Consider the following 6,428-nt stretch of genomic DNA (forward strand, 5'->3'; position numbering starts at 1 on the left):
TTGCTTCACTTACATGAGAGAATCTGCTTCATCTCATTTTTTATAAACATGCCTGTTAACAGTTTTGTTTCCACATGGTTAGAGTGAAATGTGAAACGATCAGCAATGAGTGTATGCTTCTTGCCAAGTTTATTATTCCAACATGATGGAGTCATTTGTCTCTTCTTGTTTGGTTTGAGTTGGTGGGATCTTCCCATTTAATGATAAGCTTGCCATTTAAGTGGGCATAATTCAATAATAATATAAACTTATTTTCCCAAAGTCCTTGTTTATTTCTTCCTGATTTTCCCTGAACCATATATCTTAAGAAATCTGCTTTATTTTTTCCTAGACTCCTTTCTCCTTTTTCCTTACTTTAGTACTATTTATGTATATGTGTAGAGTGTGCGTGTGTGAGTGTGTGTGCATGCGCGTGTGCGTGCGGGTGTTAGGGGTTGCCCAGGGTCCTGTGTTTGCTAGCTAGGCAAGTGCTCTTTCTGTGGAACCACATTCCCAGCCCATGTGTGTGTGTGTGTGTGTGCGTCTGTGTTTTTCCTAATGATTTGATGGTATTGGAAGAACAGAGGAATTTTAACATACTTACTATCACGTTTTCAGACTCCCAAAAGCAAAGGTAAATAGAGCCTTGAGATCATCTAACAAGAGGTGCTATAACAGATAAATTGTAAATTGTCGGTGACTTAAATAACTTTTCATTTCTTGCTCTTCTGGAGTAGTTTGCAGCCTAATTTTTCCTGAAGGCTGTCTATGGAGTCATATATGGAGTCAGTTTGTGACTCTGTCCTCCTCTAAATTTCTAGAATCCTCATCTTCAGTGAAGGTATAGGGCATGAAGAGAGGCGTAATTCAGATACATCTCACAAGGGGTTGTTATACATGAAGCTTAAGAGTGGTTATCATGCTAATGGTGTAAGTTCAGTCATGTGAATATTCTTTGTTGCAAGTGAACCAGAGATACAGTCTATCTCAGTGCCTTGGAAGAAAGGAAATTGGGTTTGAGGAATAACTAACTGGTCTTTCTTAAATGGGGTCAGGTAAGATTCTTATCTCATTCTATATTTTCCTCCTTTTGCATGGAAAAAGGAGAGCAGAGACTTATTATTTGGCTGATAAGTACACATTGCCTTTGATTCTTTTAGTTTTGACTTTTATTATTATTATCACATTCTTGATGCATATGAGCTAGGTGTGTTTTAAGTATTAAAATGTATGAGCCAGGGCTTAACATGGAATATACTAACTCTCCTTCTCTGTAGTAATTTCTTCTAAAACAAGCCTGGGCCCCACTAGGAACCACTGTCTGGCAGCCAGATGATTTTTTTCTGCTTTCTAGGGACTACAGCTGGGCTGTGTGTATGCTTCTGAACTAAACCCTGCAGTCAAAGAGACTAAAACCAGAGGAGAGATTGGCTTGGAAAAGCTGCAGCTGTTTTACTACCAACTAGAACCTCTTCCTGCTGTGGGTCAACACATGTTCCTAGGAATGAGCCAACAGATGGGAGACCAGACGTGAGGAGAGAAACCTGGTCCTTGTACTTTGCTTGAGCACATTACCCCAGCTATGCCTCAAGCAAACCCACCTGTTTAGTTTTACAGTTCTTTGAATTCATCAATTACCCTTTGGCTTTAGCTGGTTTGGTTTGGATTTTTATCTCTTCAAAGCAATCCTGAATTTATTAGATCAAGGAGAAAAGCCAGGAAAGAATTTTGGATAAGGAGGGATGGTGGGAGGTCTTTTTGTTTTTCCTGAACTCATCTCATGTATCATTTTAGTTGTGTACCTAATAGCTGTTCTACTCATGATAAGTCCTGCTCCCAGCCAAGAACCATTTGGGTTCCCTGTACTCAGACGTACATTCATGACTTCATCATAAACCCAAAGCTTTCATTTTTCTCAAAGCTTTTCTCTTTTTGTACAGTTATAGAAGGGAAATGGAGGTAAAACCACATCTTAGGGCTTACTTCTCTCTTCCAAGATGTACTCTGGTTCCTCCAAAATGATTTTTTTCCCCTCACTTTCCTGTCTCCCTTGGGCTTATAACATCAGCTGTACCAATCTAGCGATTTATTGTGGAAATTGTGTGATTTTATTTTTCCTTCACACCTTTGTTTGCATTGCCTCTGTCTCTGGTCTGCTATTGCTGTCCTTTTCTGCTGTGTTTACCATAGTTTGCAAATACCCAACTCAAATGTCATTCTTTTCAGCCTCTTTCAACACTACCGAGGCATGAAGAACACCCCCCTCCTCCATACATGCTGCTCTTGGATTTGTTTCCATGCTGTTGATGTAATAAGCATGAGGAAGACCAAACCTTCTGTTTTTTTCTCAGGACTGATTGGTCCTTAGGAATCTGGACAGTCACTTTAGAGCCAGAAAAGTTTGTTGCCTATTACCCGTGATTATCGGTGGAGAGTACTTTATGTGAAGTACACATAATATAGTGAATAAATCAGTAAGCTTCCAATAGCATAGAACATTATTACTGATTACTATATATACCTTTAAGTATCTCTTGCATCCAATATGGTAAATAAAAAATGCAGTTAAACTCAGAATATTGGTTCATGGATCATTAGTCACATGTAGTTTGTGATAAATAGAGCAAATAAAGTCAAGCATGGTGGTATATACCTATAATCTCAGCAGTCTGGGAGGCTAAAGTAGGAAGATCACAAGTTCCATGTTCAAGCCTTGCCTGAGAAATTTAGAAACTTAGCAAGACCCTATCTCAAAATAAAATAAAAAATAAAGGCTGAGGCAATAGCTCAGTATGAAGGCCCTGTGTTCAGTCCCCAGTGTTAGAAAAAATGAAAGACACATAATTCAGCAGGAGTCATTAGGAAAAAATTATAATAATTATATGTTCTTTGAAATTTAAAAAGCAGGAATTAACTGAAGAACTTGTTCCTTTTAGATAAGGTTTAATTTTTTCTTCCTAAACCAGAGTTAACATTTTCATGGGTTGGAAAGAAATTGATTTCCATGGTACAGCCAGGTTAATTTTAGCGCTATTACCCTTAAAATTCATTTTTTTCTAGCACTAAATAAAAGTGGTATATTTTTGGGAGGGGAATTTGTTTAGAAAATAGAAATTAGAAAATAAGGATTAGGTCAGCATTTCATGATGATCTTGAGTTTTTGTTTTTGTCTGGTACCAGGGGTCGAACTTAGGACCTTGTGCTTTTGAGACAGGCAATGGCATCATTGAGCCCTGCCCTGTTTGAGCTTTTAAAAAAATGCACAGAAAATCTCCTTTGTTCTTACCACAATGAGCTATTTTCTCTTTTAGGCTAAACTTTTGTGTATGAGTATTCTTTGTATTCTACGGAATTATATCAATAGCAACCCTGAGTGCTCCTGTTACCTATGCTTTTCAGGTTTGTCATGGAAATTTGCAGTAAGGACAGGTGCTGCATGCATACTTATGATGCAGTGGTTCTAGGTTGGAAGAGGAAATCAAACAAAAATATAATATGACTTAAATCACCATGTATGCTTTATAAGGCTTGATTCTGGGAAACCTGCCATCATCTTTTCATTGTACAAATTTGTACTATTATCTGTATTATGATGGATCTCCAACTATCAAATATAAATATGAATAGTTCTGTTGTTAGTCTTCTTTGATTAGCTATTAGCTAGCTATTGACTCTAGACTTTGCAGATCAGTGAATTAATTGGAGAGGCCAAGCACTATTTACTTAGGTAACTGACATTTTTTATAGAGATAATGATTCCTTAAGCCATGTGTATAACTCCTAATACAAATTATACCACAGACATGCTTATCTGGAATTCTTGAGTTTAAGTAGTTGTAAATAGAAGTTTATCTTTAATATAACAGTATTTTAAAATGGACATCCCTGACAGAGTTATTCCATTCTTAAGCATTTACTTCTTGATGACACAGGGTCCCCATGATAAATACAGTACTTTACAGTAGAACATGGACTGTAGAATCAGATTAACCTGAATTTCAATTCCTGTTTTGCTCTTTACCAGCTGTTTGATCTGTAAAGAGAATTTAATGTCACCTGTCTTAACAGAGATGCTGTGAATATTTTTATTAAAAGGATACACATTTATGTGCTATGTGCACTTTAGTACTGTGCACATAGCACATTCTAAACATTAAGTTAGTATTTGCTTTCTTAGTGTTTGCAATTATCATTGCAGCTTACATAGAACATGGTATGTATATGTGCTTTTACATATTTGTTGAAACAGTGGATGTTTTTCCTTGTTTTTCCCAATACCTGGCAGTGGATTGTACAACAAGATCCCATCATGGGCAGCTGAGGTGCTGATGTCTGCACTCATGAGTCCTGTCTGATTTCTGCTGCTCCTCATATTGTCACGTATGATCCTTTTCTTTGGGGAGCTAGCCTTTTGTGCTTGCTTTTTCTGACTATTTGAGAACTAGACAAATCAAATATATAAGCTGTTTGAGTATTCATAGGAAGAGTAAGTTCTGAATTAGACTCTGAAGGACATTTTTTCAACCTTTTTTATGAGAAAATAGTAGTATGAATATTTCACATCCATCTTCACCATTCTCAGCTTTACTTTCCTATCTGAGAGGTAAGATGTCACGGTTCTATATTAGAAATAGAAAATAACCTGCTTAAATGATGTTTTTATATGTATTATATATAGATAGATAGATAGATAGATAGATAGATATGTTTTGCAGAAGAATTGTGTTTCTGAAGATTCTCATGCTATTGTTGCAGAATTCTGACTACCATACCTGCAGTGCAATAAATGCTATTCAAACATTGACACTCTGAATACAACATGGTCTCACTCTATAAAGACATTCTCCTTTATTTTCTTCAGCACATTTTAAGGTCTTACAGTTAGTAGTCAAACTTAAAATTCCTACGTTTTCAGCTTGAAAGCTAGAGATCAGGATTCCAAACCCCACAGTCATTTTAGATACTATTAAGGTGGCTGTAATATATATATATATATATATATATATATATACACCCTCTGTAACAGGAGGCCATTGTGAATTCATAGTTTCATTAACTCTACTCAATTCCTTTATTAGTACCAATTTACAAGTATATTGTAGTTTATAATATGTGATGTAACTGAAATGAATATTTTAGTTATTAGTTATTCAGAGCAGAATCTTTTCCTATTTTTTTGAATTAACAAGCTTTTACAAATTTTAGTAGGTTTCTTATAATGTGGCCACTAAAATCAGTCTATTACAGGAAACTCTGAAGGAAAGGCATATGCTGTAATGCGTTCTTAGAAATAACAAATGCTAGGTTTGAGTGTGGGACTCAGTTTACATAGATGGAAAACACTGTTTTATATGATGTACAGAGAAGGTTTTAGGCAAACATGGTTATTTGGAATCATTTGATGATTCAGATCCTGGTTGTACTGCTTGTGTGTTTATAACATCACACCAAATTATTTAAACTGTTTGCTTCATTTTTCTCAGATATATGATGGAGCTCTTTTTTGTTCATTATAGAGGTTAAAATAAGGTAATTGTGTATATTCAAAGCCTGGTGTGAGGTCCTTAATTAGACCATTTCTTAATGCTAAATGTACTATTAAGATTTTATTCTTTTGGTGGATTTTGTCAATATGACACCAAGTGTTATGGATGAAATGTGTGAATGTTACGATTTTTAGACTTGAAATTCCATTTTAAAAAATCCTCAGTAAAGTGATTTATATTTGCTCCTATGCTTTTATCCACAAGATAGACAACACAGTTTCCTCCCTTCACTGTGTGGAGCAGAGGAAGGCAACATTTCCATAGTGCGTTGTTTTATGGTTGACTATTACAGCAAGCCATTGTATCAGAACTAAGATGAGATTAGTACTGTTTGAGATTTCACTTTGGAGAAATGGTTTTGGCTATGGTCAAGAATCTTATTTATTAGAAAGAATGACTGACTGACTTGACTGGGCTCTCATCTGTATTCTTTGTACTTCAGCTATAGCCTATCTTGCCAACCTGCAAAAGAAATGCTGACATTTGACAGAGTAGAAATATAAAAATGTTTTCAGTTAAATGTGATTGAAATTTTATAAAAGATGTATGCTTTCTTTTGATTTGTAATACTGACAATACTGGGAAATGTATTTCTCTTTATTCAGATAAATGACAGCCACTTCATGGGTGCTTTGAATTTCAAAACTTAGCAAGTAGAAAAATAATGGCTGCTTTAGTAATATGTTTGTGATGAAGGAGTTTTACATATTTGAGAATAAAATAGTTAATGCCATTTTACTTCCTATATGTTTTTATAGCCTTTCAGTAGTGAAATGTTGCTAGTAAATTTGTCTGGAATATTTCACTCTTGCATCTTTGTGTGTAAATTTACTATTTATGTTATGAAATTCAGGAAATGTTTGTAGTAAAGTTTTTTTTTTGTTTAGAGTTAGTAATTTAACT

Source organism: Fukomys damarensis, unplaced genomic scaffold (assembly GCF_012274545.1).
Source record: "Fukomys damarensis isolate Sample0158 unplaced genomic scaffold, DMR_v1.0_HiC HiC_scaffold_28, whole genome shotgun sequence".
Lineage (NCBI taxonomy): Eukaryota > Metazoa > Chordata > Mammalia > Rodentia > Bathyergidae > Fukomys > Fukomys damarensis.